Source organism: Pteropus medius, unplaced genomic scaffold (genome assembly GCF_902729225.1).
Source record: "Pteropus medius unplaced genomic scaffold, Ma_sr-lr_union100, whole genome shotgun sequence".
NCBI lineage: Eukaryota > Metazoa > Chordata > Mammalia > Chiroptera > Pteropodidae > Pteropus > Pteropus medius.
Window position 1 is genome coordinate 4,028,325 of NW_024355327.1, and position 13,783 is coordinate 4,042,107.

A 13,783-nucleotide genomic window follows, 5' to 3' on the forward strand; every position below is an offset into this window, starting at 1 on the left:
CCCCTTCAGTGCTGTAGTTGCTGAAGTCATTTAGGGGCAGGCAGCCCAGAGTACTTCTTTTTATATTAATAAAGGTCCATTATTGCTACCAAGATGAGACTTTTTTTAAGTCAGAAAACACATGTTTGGAATCCTGTTCTTCCACTTTCTTTGGGAAATCATTTTATCATTTCAATAACAACGGGAACAGTAATTTTGCTTGACAGCCTTAAGTCTTTCTCGTCACAAAGAAAACCCTTTGGTGACCACAGGCATCCCTCCATCCTGCTCTTCACCTCCATCTCTCTCCTCTCCACTCTCCTCAGCTTTACTCAGTCCGTATTCCTCCAGTCTGGATTCCTCCTTCATCTGAACTTATAGCCATACTCGTATGTTGGTGTCAAATAAATTACTCAACTGCCTTGGCCACTAGGTCATGCCATGGCTACCTCTAATGGCTCTTTTTCCCTCCTGATCTCTGCTGCATGGCACCACTGACCATTCCTGACCCGGTGCTCCCTTCCCCTAGCCTCTGTGACCACACAACCTCCTATTTCACCCTCACCTTTCTGGCCACTCTGCCTTGGATTCTTTTGTGGGTTCCTCTTCCTGTGGCCATCCCTTAAATGGGGACAACCATCAGGATCCTAAGTTAGGCATCCTGGACAGGTGCATTTGAGTGTCTCTTTTAGGCTTTAATGCGTCTAAGGTACAACTCCTCCCCTTCTCCCCAGCTTCCCGAACCTATTGCTCCTCAAGGTATTTGTATCCCCCTGAATAATATCTACAGTTGCCAAGACCAGAAACCTGAGAGGTAGCACGGCCTCTTACTTTTCCCTCATTTCCTACACTGAATCTTTCACCAAGTCTTGACCTGTCTGCCTCCTAAGTATCTCTGGAATCCTCCAGTTTCCTACACTCAGTCCTTGGCCTGCATTCCTGCTGTCAACTAGACTACCCTGCCTCTTTCCGCCCTCTCAGATCCATTCTCTCATGAAGCCAGAGGGACCTTCCTAAAATACAAGTTGTTGGGTTGTTGCTCTGTCACTTTACACCTTTCTCTGCCTCCTCATATTCCCTCTAGAGAAATCCTGAGGATAAAGCCTGCTTCTTAAATGTGGCTTCCAAGACCCAGCCCCTGCCTGCACCTGCGTCTTTCACCGTTCCACTTCCCCCTCTCTCTAAACTAGCTGAACGGACTGGAATTCTCAGCCATAGTCCTGTCTGCCTGCTGGTCTTTCTGCCTAGAATTTTCTTTCCTTTGTCCTCACCTGTGCCTGATTGTCCTCAGATCTCTGCTTTCTCTGTAACTTCCACTGAGAAACCCTCCTTGACCCTCAAACAGAGTGAGATGTGTCTTCCGCAGGGCTTCCATAGGAGCCTGTGTTTTCACTTGCTATGTAAGTACCTGCAATGCTTGGCACATAGTATGTGCTTCACAAATGTTCAACAAAGAAAAGGAAAAAGATGAGGATTCATAGTGTGTAAATTTTAAAGCATTCATTCATTTTGGTTCTTAACAAAACAGCCTACCAAACAAATAAACAAGCAAACAAACCAACCAACCAGTTACCCTGAATCACAAGGTAACTCAGTTATATTTTTGAGGGTAAAAAGTGTCGACTTTATTTTACACAATCATCAGACCTTTTGGTCAGTAGTTTTCTGACTTGTCATCTTTGCCAAATTTTCCTCCGATAATGCTCTGTCATCTGTTCTGTTACCGCTGCTCAGGTACTAGAAGAGAAAGTATTAAAAGAAATAAGAAATGAGTTTCAACATATGTACATAGATTTCCATTTACGGAGTAAATTCAATGTTTAAAAATCTGCTGTTTCTGGGAGGTCTTGTTTTCTTTTTAAAAAAAATCTTTTGAACTTCAAATAGAGACCCTCAACTGAAGCACTCTCTGGCTATTTTTAGCCTTCGTTTTTGCTATTTTTTAAATGCAATGCATGATCTATACATCCATTGAGCAGCCAGTCTTCCTCTTTGGGAAGTAATAATTCTAGTGAGTCAGGGGAATGGTTGAGAGGATAAAATGGACATTTCAGGTTGAGGTTTGATGAATCAACCATCCCAGCCTGAAGCTGGAAAGATTACCAGCTACATATTTCACATTTTCTTCTCCAAGTTGACCATTAAGAAAGGCATATATATTATACAAGCAGAGGTTTTTAACAGCATGTGAATCAGCTTGTGACAATTCTGACAATTCTTTTTCCTTTAATCCCATGAAACAAAAGCGAATGAGACATGATTTTTATCTGCAGAAGTAAAGGGAAAGGGGCTAAGTTCTGTAGCTTTCTGCTGATGCATTTATGCATTTGAGAAAACGCCACTTTGGACCTTGGGGGTGGGGGTTGTTCTCTAGAGGTGATGTCAGCATGCAGGGGGAGTCAGGCAGCTTGTCAGATTGTGCCTCCTGGGTTTTAGTCCTATGATGGGGGTCAGGTCACCTTTTCTTCAGATCTCCAACACCTCTGGCTCTGATTCAATTCAATGAAACTGCAAGAGGATAAAACCAGAAGAGAACACTTACTCACATTCTCCATTCTGTGAGATAAAAGCGCTTCAGATATGAAGAGATGAATGAGTAATGAAGTAGGATTAGAACATGCAGGGGGACGTGGGGCCCTCAGAGATTCTCATCTTGGAGGATGCTCAGGAGGAAGTTTCTTATTTCTACAGTAGGGCATTTTTTGTTGCAATGAACCACATCTCTGAGGTGGGCTTTCTCTGCATAGGAGAGACCTAACAAAGCCCAGGGTTGGAAAATGCTGGGATAGGAGCAGAATGAGTCAGATAGTGTAGGGCAGGGACCAGTATTCGGGACCAGTACCAGTCCGTGGCCTGTTAGGAACCCAGCCTCACAGCAGGAGGTGAGTGGCAGGCAATCAAGCAAAGCTTCATTTGTATTTGCAGCCGCTCCCCAGCGCTAGCATCACCACCTCAGATCATCGGGCATTAGATTCTCATAGGAGCATTGGTCCCTGGTGCCGAAAGGTTGGAGACTGCTGGTGTAGGGAGACTCGCAGGTCTTCAGGGCTGCCTGTACCCTCCCAGGATGAGTCAGATGACACTGGGTACAGGGGTCAAATCTACAAGGCTGGATTTCACCTAGAACTGCTGGACGTTTCTTCCCCATGTGTGATGTGACCCGATTAACCTAAAAATTTTGAATCATTGTTAAAAAGTAGAGTTCATAGGTAAACGATGGATACCCCTGATGTTAGTGTATATATTATATATAAAGAGAGACAAGATCTGAAATAATTTGATGAAAAGTTTACCTCTGGGGATAGTCCTCAGGTAATTTTAATTTTCTTCTTTTTGCTTGTCTGCATCTTCTACTTTTTTCCGCAAAGATTATGTGTTACTTATACACTTAAAAAAAAACCAAAAACCAAAAAACAAACAAACAAAAAACCTCACTAATAACAGGGTTTGTTTTTGTTTGTCTGTTTAAGAAAAGAAAGTATTGGAGAAAGGATTGAGGGATTGAGGAATGGAGAACCCATTAGGAGGTTATGGAAATAGTCCAGGTGAGGAGTGACAGGGACACAGAAGGAGGGCAGGAGGCAAGTGAGTTTTAAAGTGGAATCCAGAGTGCTAGGAGACAGGAAGGGGGAGGGAGGGGCAGCAGGGAAGGCGTTAGTGATGGCTCAATGGCCTTGTGTCAGTAACTGGAGCAGAGAAGGATGGGGGAAGAAGAGGGGGGGAGGAAGGGAGAGAGAGTGCCCAGCAGGCAAGAGGAAGTGGGGACATGGGGGACACAGGCATACATTCCAGCACACAGTGGGGACCTCAGGTGGAGTTTGAGGGCATTTCCTTACTGAAAGGCAATATGGTAAATAAGTACATAGATGAACCTGGGAGCCAGACCACCTGGTATTTCAGCTCCAATCTCTTACTACTGACCTTAAACAAGTTACTTGACCTCCATTGTGTTACAGTTTCTCCATCTGTATATGAGGATAATAATAATATCTATCTCATAAGGTTATTGCGAACATTAAATGAGTTAATATTTGTAAAGTGGTTAGCACAGTGTCCGATATTAGTAAGCTCTATATAATGACTGATAAATAAAAATAGAAATAAGAATTTGAGCCCCTTGAGGACTTGGAATGTATGTTTTAATTGGTCTCTCTCTAGGTGCCTCACACAATGCTAGGCAGGTATATTGTAAACACTGTACATAAAGTCATTTCAGGTTCCAAATAACCAAGTTTACAAAGAACTTTTGGTACACAACTATTTCATCCGATGGGGACTGCCTGCATGTTCAGAAATTCCAAGAACTGCAGTGTCTGGTACCTACATATGATGGATGATGTGAGAAAGTATCAATTAAACAAATAGGGCTTTAACACATTGATGATAAGTATCTGGCACTGTGTTACTGTGGTGGGGGAAGCACTGCTTAAAATTCAGAAAATGTATAAAGCAACTTAGTTTTGGATCTTGAGCCAAAATTGATAAGATCTAAGGCACAGGGACTACATTTTGTAAGGCATGTTTTCCAAAAGGCCCTTTCAGCTGTCATGTCCCGGCTGGAGTGTTAAGGCAGCCCTCTGAGGCGGGAAACGGGAAGATTCAGGCACAGTATTTTTAGAATACATTGTTCTCTGAATTCTAGAAACAGCCAACCTAGATGAAAATGTGATTTCAGATACACTCTTCCACTCTTTGTGCTACTTTAAGATTGGTATCTAGAAATAGAAAACAAAGTGTGTTTTCTTTTTCTGGTAATTAAATTTCTTGTTGTTTCACCCAGAAGTGGGGAGTGATTGTGTATTTTGGGCTACTACAGTTGGTAAAACATCATCTTTAAGGCAACAGGCCATGGGCATCATGGAAGGGAAGTGTGATATCAGTGTGAGAGCTTTCTGGTTGAGGTCATGATACGCAATTAATAAAAGCAGCTAACAGTAATTGAGCTTTTACTGTGTGGCTTAATGTATATTTTCTCCTTTAATCCTTTCAACAACCCTGAGAAATTGCTACTATCACTGTCCCCATTTTACACATGAAAAAATGAAGCTGAAACAGGTGAAGAAATTTGATCAAGGCTGTAACTCTATATTGCTAGAATGAATCCAGAGACTATCACTAAACCATTTTATTATGTACATATGAAAAAAAAAAAACTCGACTGTGTGTTATTTTTGTTTTAAATAAACCAGACTTCTAGCTTCTCATGCAAACTTGTAAAGAGTTACATAAGTTTCTGGTGAAAGACCTCCTGATTTTGTAGGTACAGGACAGTTAGGTGCTATTTTGTAACCCCCAGGAACATGCAGAACGAAGTAACTTCAGAAAAGGCTGGCTCCCATGTCTGCAGGAGATGAATGAGGCTTGATTAAGATAAAAATAAAGCTCTTTTAGTGGTTTTACTAAATAAAGAACTGGATACCTGCTGATAATAATTAGAGTTCAGTTCAGCCTTTTAAAAAAGCCACCCCCACGTCAAATGTATTAAGATGTGTTAGTGGGAGAGTTGAATGGTGTTCTCTCCACTACCACCCCCAAATAACTTTTATTACATGATAACTAACCACAATAAACTACCTTTTGTTGAGCTCCTCCAATTTTTTCAGAAACGGTACCAGGCCCATTACCTATATTTTAGTATTATTAAATTCTGAAAAAAGCCCTTACAGGAGAGAGTATCATTGCCATTGTATGTTTGGGGAAACTGAGTCTCTGAAAAATTAAGCGAATTGCCCAAAGCCACAGAGCTAGCAAATGGCACAGCTTAGACTTGACTCCTCAAATTTTTTTTTATTGTAGAAATTCTCAAGCATACACAAAATTTGAGAGATCAGTGTAATGAAGCCCCTATATACTGGTTTACCCAGCTCTAATAGTTATCTATCATTTACCTTTTTTTTTTTTTTTTTACCTATTCTCTCATTCGCACATTCTTTATTTTTTGTCATCCTAAGGGAAATCCCAGGCAGCATATCATTTAATCCATAAATTAAACCTAAAGGTAGTTTAAATGTCACATTAGCATTTTTTGCTTCAAAGCTACTTCCTACTCAGCTCAAGTCTTGCTTTGCTCCACAACGAACTTTTCTCTAGTTCATGGTGCTTATCGTGATCATGATGTCTCTCTGAGATGTTTCCTGTGCCTCATAAACTCCGAGGGGGCAGCAGCTGTGCTAACTTTCACTCGCACCCTCCCACCCCCTCGCTCTGCACTGAGTCAGTTGGTCCAAGTACTGCTTATAAAACGAAGAGTAAATGCTCTTAAAGACCTCAACTTTTTAAAAATTGGAAGTTCACTATTTTCAAGCAATCCTAGGAAAACAAGAGAATCTTGGAAGGAAGAGATGAGAAAATGCTCCTTCAGAACCCCAACCTCACTGCTTCATCATGAAAGCATCTTTCATGTATAGCACAGTTGGCCAGTAACTGCTTGGGAAACTGAATCGAAAGGACAAAATGAGGCTAAATTATGGTATGAATGTGCAAGTTTGATTCTTAGAATTATGCCTCAATTTGGGTAAGGTTGAGTTGGCTATAGAGCAGAAGGAACTGCTGTTGTGGAATAAATTCTGGGGATTTGGGAAGTTAGCCCCACCCCGAATTGAAATTCCTGGGAGTCTGTCTGTAGTTTATGACTTGGTGGAATAGTGGAAGCTTGGGATGTGGAATCAGAATATCTATGTTCTTCTCCCCTGTTTGCCTCTAATTCACTGTGTGTTCTTAGAGAGGTCATTTAAGCTCTCTGAGCCTCTGTTTCTTAATCTAGCTATTCAATAAATACAACTGAGTGCCTACTATGTGCTGAGCACTGGGCATCAAATAAGATGGCATATGTGAAAATAATTTGTAAATAATTCTGCAATATTTATGGTGTTTTCCTTGTTAAAATTCAAGCGCCTTGGGAAAGGAACACTTTGAATAGTAATCTGTCCTTATGAATGATTCTTAGCTTTTTAGAGCTTTGACAGAGAGAGGAAGAAGACAGTCTACGAAGCCCTGGGCTTACTAAAGATATATTTGGTTAGACTGGATACGAAGATGGGTGATGTATGAGGAAAGGTTGTGATGTTAGTCCTTGAGCAAGCTCTGTTCTAAAAGAGCACTGTATAATTTCTGGTGTGCAGAAGAGTATTCAAAGCAGCAAAAACAGCAAATCCAGCAGCTTACACATACTTTGAACTCATTCACAATGATTTCCACAAATGTGTCCCTTTTGAATAAACAACACCTGGGCCTGGAATTTCTCTAGTCATTTTCACCCTAACAATTAAATCTTGTTAATTGTTGTTTGATCAACATAAGCCATAAGACCATTACCTGGTCTTTTAATTTAATCTCTACTTCCTCCAACCCCATTTTTAAATCTCTACATTTCTGTATAATTGTGCTTATGTTCTTACACTTCTTTGAGATATGAAGGAAAGTAAAATATAGCAAATGAAAGGAATAAATAAAAGTCCCTTGGATTGGAGTGAAGAAAGAATTGTTATGGACCCAAGTGGGAATTTTAGGACTGTTAAACAGATTATGTGTTGTATTGTTAGCTATTAAACATTATTATATAGTGGGTCTACAGCCATGCTACCGTGAACAAGCCCAATCCCATCTGATCTTGGAAGCTAAGAAGGGTCAGGCCTGGTTAGTACTTGGATGGGAGACCACCTAGGAAGACCAGGTGCTATAGGCGTAAAAAATAAATTTAAAAAATAGGGGATTGTAAACTGACAAAGTCCTTGCAATCTGTGAGGTCAACCAAGGATTACCTCACCTAAAAAATAAAATAAAAAAAAAAACATTATTATATAATGGACATATTAGTGACCTTGGGAAAGCTGGATTCATTTTCACTGGTGCAAATTACAAGAACCAAGGCCACTAAAGTAACTCAGGGATCCTTAGAGCAGTGGAAAGTGGTGCTGCATTTTCATTTTACATCACAGTAGAAGTTTAGGGGCAGCTGCTACATGGCAAGAGCTATGCTGAGCACTGGGGAAATGAAGATGAATGAGATACAGTCATAGCCATTGAACAATAACAACTTCAGTGCAATGTGGTAAGTGTCCTACCATATGCCTTTATTTATTCACTGAGCAAACCTGGCCTTAGTGAGGCCTTGCCAAAGAGTTTAGCTCTGATTCTCCAGGCAGTGGAGACCTTGGAAGACAGATATGGTCTGATTGGCATGGTTTTTTCAATGGTCGAGAACTGAGAAAGTGGCTTAATGGAATCGAGGCCTGGCAGCTGGTAAATCAATTTGGAAGTCATTTCTCCCAGGGAGATCGTCTCCTTATAGAGTTCTACTATATGTTAAAATGTATGTTGTTCTATCTCACTGTGAACAAAAAAGGAAAAAATCAATGAACAGAGAAACACAAAATATAGCACCAATTTTTAGAATAAAATATAGCACCAATTTTTGGAATAAGGCTTATTTCAATTTAGACATCATCAAATAGAGCTGGTGCAGCCCAATACTGCTGTAGCTTTCTGGTGTCTTTTTAGTGGTGAGAGCTGGTGTTATATGATTTCCCTCTTGGTTCAGATAAAGGAATGTAGTCTATAAGGATAACATCCTAAATTCATTAAAATGATTCCTTCTGAGGATGGGTCCAGTATTGGCCCCAGTGGTGGTCTAAGGAAACTTTCTCTAATCTTTAATGTCTTAAGTTTTTACAAGGAGAAAATATTCATGTGTTTCTCATGTAATTAGAAGTTACTTTTCTAAAAGTCAGGTGTAGAGCACAAAGTCAGCCCACCTCACAAACAGCCATAGCCAAAAGTTGCAGTTATTTATAAGTCATTTCAACAATAAAGAAAAAGGATGAACTAAAAATACCACATCACCAAGAGGACTTATCCCCACAGAGATTTCTAAATCAGCTAGGGCTTTGATGACTGGCCATTGTCTGATTAAGGTGCTTGCTCTGGAATTAGCTATGGCCCCCCTAGAGAGAGTCCTGTGATGAGCCATGTTTAGGACAGGGGGATGAGTGAGCAGGTTGGCTTCCTTCCAGACGTCTGTGCTCTCCATCACTTCACCTTATGTAAGGTAATCTTCCAGGGCCAGATGGGTGTGTATAGTGGTGGGGGCGGAGGGGAGGTGACAAAGGGGTTATTTGAAGGAGAAGAGAGGGCTAAGAAAAGAAACTCTTTTTTTTTAAGGTAAAAGAATTGAGTTCTAGGCATCTGCTGGGAATCATTTAATGTCCAGGCTGATTAACTCAGTTGGGTACCAGTCTAATGAGACTGGTATGAACTCCATCCCTTGGTGGGCCAGATCACTTAATTCCTAGGAGACGTGGCATGAGAATTCTTGACTATTTTTCTAACTCTTTCAGTGTATGTAACTGATGCTAAATTAGCCATATCCTCAGCAATACAATCAAATACAATTTGCTAGTTGAATAATTTTTTTCCAATCTGCGTTAAAGTAAACACATATATAACTATTAAAAACATATATATCCATATCCATCTTAATATGCCACATTCTACTAGTGTAGAATTCTACTTGGGGAAACATTGCCAGAAGTGTGATGAGCTTTGCCTTGGGGAGGAACTGGGTTCAAATCTGCCCTCCACAATTAACTTAGTAAGCTGGGGACTTAACCTTCCTAGGCTCAATTTCCTTACCTCAAAGTGGGCTTACTTACTGTGGTTTCTACCTCATAGAGCAGTCGTAAGGATTACCTGAACTAATGTCTAAAGCATAATGTGTAGTATTTACAAATTGTTATCAGAAGAAAGAAGGGTCTTTGCAAATAATAGAATAATTGCCAAGATCTTGATTAAATACAACATCTGTAAAAGCTGCTGCCATTTTTTGGTGATGATTCGGTGCTCAACTTCTCATTTTGGAAATTTGTATGTGTATGTGGGGGGGTTTCCACTAAACTGTTCCCTTTTAGTCCTCTTTTTATTAACATTTTGGCTGTCGTTCGTGAAATTACCTATTTCAAATAAATCTGATAGCTGAAAAAGGTAAAATATATTATCTAAGTGATTACATAGCTGCTCTGAAATGCATAGAATCACACCCAAGAATTTTTGTAATTAAATAGTCTTTGTGGGGGTGAAGTTTCTAGTATGAAACTATGTAACTAAAGCCTTAGAAATATCTCATCAGATTATGTGAGTGCTTATGTTTAAATTTTGTGTCAAATATATCTGCTCTGGCTCTCAGCTTGCTAGTTAACTTTGAACTTAGAAAAGTGAAGTTTACTCTGTTGTTACTTGGCTTTCAAGTGACTGCCTTGATGGAGAAGGTGGGACGGTACAGGCGGTACAGAGTTGATGGCAACTAATTGGGTAAGTTGTGCCTAAATGGAGGCCTTCGAAGATCTCGTGTAACAGAGCAAACAGGAGTTTGCTGTGGTTGAAAAAGTGATTTAGTTTGGGAAGTCTACCTTTAAGGAAGCGCCTAAATTCTCCTTCTTGTCATTTCTTTAGAGCTTCTGCCAGATTAGCTGGCGGGATTGACTGAGCTTTTCCCACCATTGCTACTCTAAACAAAGACTTAAGACAAGGTCGATCCTTCTCACTCTTGTGTTGAAATGCCAAGTGGGTGGCATATCTAGGGATCTTAATTTGCCATTCTAAAAGTCAAGTGTAGAGTAACAGAAGAAAAAAAGCTGAGGTTTCAGTAAAACCTCAGCTACAGATGAGGAACTAGAGGTACTCATGTATTGGAGTTGAAGAGAAAGGGTTTTCAGCATTCTTAAGATCAGGTAGATATATTCTAAGGCAAGAGGCTTTCTTTGGCACTGCTTCACTGTGTGTATGTGAATACAGGAACATTTTTATTTGTTTTACCATTTTTGAAAGCCTTCTCTTTCTCAGTAGACCTTCTTACCCGTGAAATTTAATAAAGCAATATCCTAGATATTCTTACCTTTTAAAAAGAGGAAAACATTTTAGTCTTTATCTAATGAAATAAGTAAAAAATAATTTTAAAATCTTTGAGTAAATAGTAATCATTTTACAATATATCAGCAAGTGAATTTCCAATGCACGCCTAGCTGCTGTTTTGGCCTTTCAGGAGTGGGATATGTCTTCTCAGTTTTAAAAATAGGTGCAGTGAAGAGGTCCTGGGGAACATGAGTCAGTGCAGAGCTGGGCTTCCATCCTGGTGTCTCAAACTTTTATTGACTGCTGATGATGCTCACTGTGCTAAGTCTCTCAGCAAACACACAATTCTAATCTCATGTGAGAGACAAACATATAAACAATGAACTGCGGCTCAAGGAATGTGTGTTGTAGTAGAGATACTTTAAAAAGAAGACATTTGATGGGAGCCTACTTGGACTCTCAACCTTCTTTTCTGTAAATGTGGCAACTAGACGACATCACTGTTCTTTTCCAGCTTTGAAACTTTATGATCCCGTAGAAACAGACCATATCTTGTCCTAAAACATTTCTTTGCATGACCATTGAATAGTAAATATACCATAGGACACAGTAAATATTTATGGCCCCCTGAAGCAAAGTGTTTTTTCCTGTTGCTGACCATTGTTGGCTGGCTCTCCTAAGCACAGCCTGGGTTTTTCATTATAGAGTGTAGCAGAGAAAGGTTCCACCTCTCCTTTGCAAAATATCTGCGATGGTCTTAAAAAGCAACCTCTTTGCCTCAGGGTGCTAAAAATATCCACCGAAAAACAAGGTGGGCTGCTGGAGCTGTGTCTCATCCCCATTTCCTCATAGCCACTTGAGGGAAAATGCAGAGGATGACACACTTCCACGATGAGATAATGCCTGGGATCTGGTGGTTGAAGTCATCCCCAAAGGGCTTCCTGTCAGATGAAACACTTCCGGGCCTGAGAGCGCCTGGAGTCCTACAGGGTTCTTCCACTTTCTTTCCCAGAGTTTGCAAACCTCTGATAAGGGAGCTCACTCCCTTTCTTTGGAGGGTAAAGGGGTAAATGTGATTCCTTGCTATGAGCTGCCAGACTGTAAAGAAGGTAGATTTCTAGGATTAAAGGGTCCTTGCAATAGTGAATCGATGCCTGCAAACCCAATCAGTAAAACCTCAGCTACTAGACTCCTTGAGATTTGGAAAGAGGGAGCAGGGTATAGAAAATGTCTAAATAACCAAGCCCTCATTCTTTGTTTTGCATTTTTAATAAACTTTCATTTCGGAATAATTTTAGATTTATAGAAAAGTTGCAAATATGGAACAGAGAGTTCCTGTAAGAAAGTAACATTGATACAGTACTACTAATGAAGTTACGCTATATTTGGATTTCACCATACATTCTTCTTTAAAAAACAAAATCAAAACTAAATGCCACACACGTATACATACACTAATACATAAATATATATAAAATTTTACTTTTAAAACATATATATGCAAATACACAAATATATCTAGTTGATATACATAGATATTATGTTCTCCCTTTGACAGGTTATACAAATTATCATTTGCCATTTTCAGAGAACTACTCTGTTATTATGCATTGGCCTCTTGATGTTTTAGGGCTGTTTGGCCCAAAGAATTTGTGCTTTTTAAGGTCACAGTTCAGCTCCTCACAGTTTTTCTAGTTCCTTTCACATTGCCAAGCTGCCGGCTATTACTTTTCTCTGCTGTCAGCATTTTTGTCTGTGAGAGACCTCGCATGTACACTTCAGCAGCTAACCTTTTAAGATTTTATAACCATGTACTGGGGCTTCTTAGAATTATGGAAGGAAAAATACCTGTAAATGAGGTACATGAGCTGTATTAGCATGTGGCTTTTATGACATTTTCTCAAAAGACTTTTTATTATTTCCTAGTTTTTGACTAGGTTTTGATAAATAACAATGCAAAGTTTAGAATAATTTAAGAAATGGAATCCAGATTTTAATAGCTAAAAATATGGAGTGACTCTGTCTCACATAAAAATTTTTACCAAAAATTTCACCCCAGTATTATGTTTTTCTAATGTATTTAAATTATCATTTAACTCTTTAATCATTAACCTGTGTACAATTTTGAATTAATTTTTTCTGCATGGTGTTTTACAAAAATATTTATTATAGAAAAGTTGGGAAATATATACAAGAAAATTTTTTTCTATATCCTTATTTTGAAAGACTTCATAATATTCTGTTTTATGGCTGTATATAAAATGTTATTTAGGTCATTTCTACTTTTTAAAATATAAACAGTCCCATTATGAACAGTTTTGTAGCTACACTTCTGCACACATCCAAGAGGCCATCTTTCCAAGAGTGAAATTTTTGAGTTAAAACGTGCACTTTGATGGCTGTTGATGGCCATTCCCACATTAGCAGAGTGTTACAAACATGCAATTTTCCAGCTGCTGGAGGAAGTTTAGAATCCTGAAGTTCCAGAATGGAGTAGTTTGAGTGACTGTGCACACACAATAGCAAAAGAAACAGCCCTGCCTCCACCAGAATCACTGCTTGTGTATTCATGCTGGGGTGCATTCAGACAGTCAGAACTAAGCCTTTTCAGGTGACTTATTGACTCTTGGGAGGAAACTGTTTGCCAAGACCTGTTGCAGTTGGTTGTGACCTCATCGACCGGAGGTGATAGGTTGGAGTCCAGCATTTATGAGAGGCAGGCTTCCACAGGCTCTGCCCCTCACGGCATTTCCTCACCTGCCAGCTTCAACTAGCTTCACAAAATAGCCTCTTTAATGAATAGTCATCCTCTTCAATTCCTATTGGTAATTACTGGACCATCTTTTATCTTCATGTTTTCTGCCTAGTGGCCTGTCAGGCAAAACTTCTTGGCAAGTTTTCTAACCAATTAAAAATGGAAGACTAATTCCATTGAGCAGTCAATTCCAGTTAGCTCGGC

The 13,783-nt window shown here is 39.7% G+C and overlaps 1 protein-coding gene and 1 pseudogene across 3 annotated transcripts in view; both read left to right on the forward strand.

Annotated features, from left to right (window-relative positions):
• Positions 1-13,783, forward strand: part of ARHGEF3 (Rho guanine nucleotide exchange factor 3) — a 279,695-nt gene that overhangs the window by 174,970 nt on the left and 90,942 nt on the right. The gene's annotated exons all lie outside the window — the stretch shown is intronic.
• On the forward strand, positions 7,545-7,663 carry LOC120599543 (uncharacterized; annotated as a pseudogene).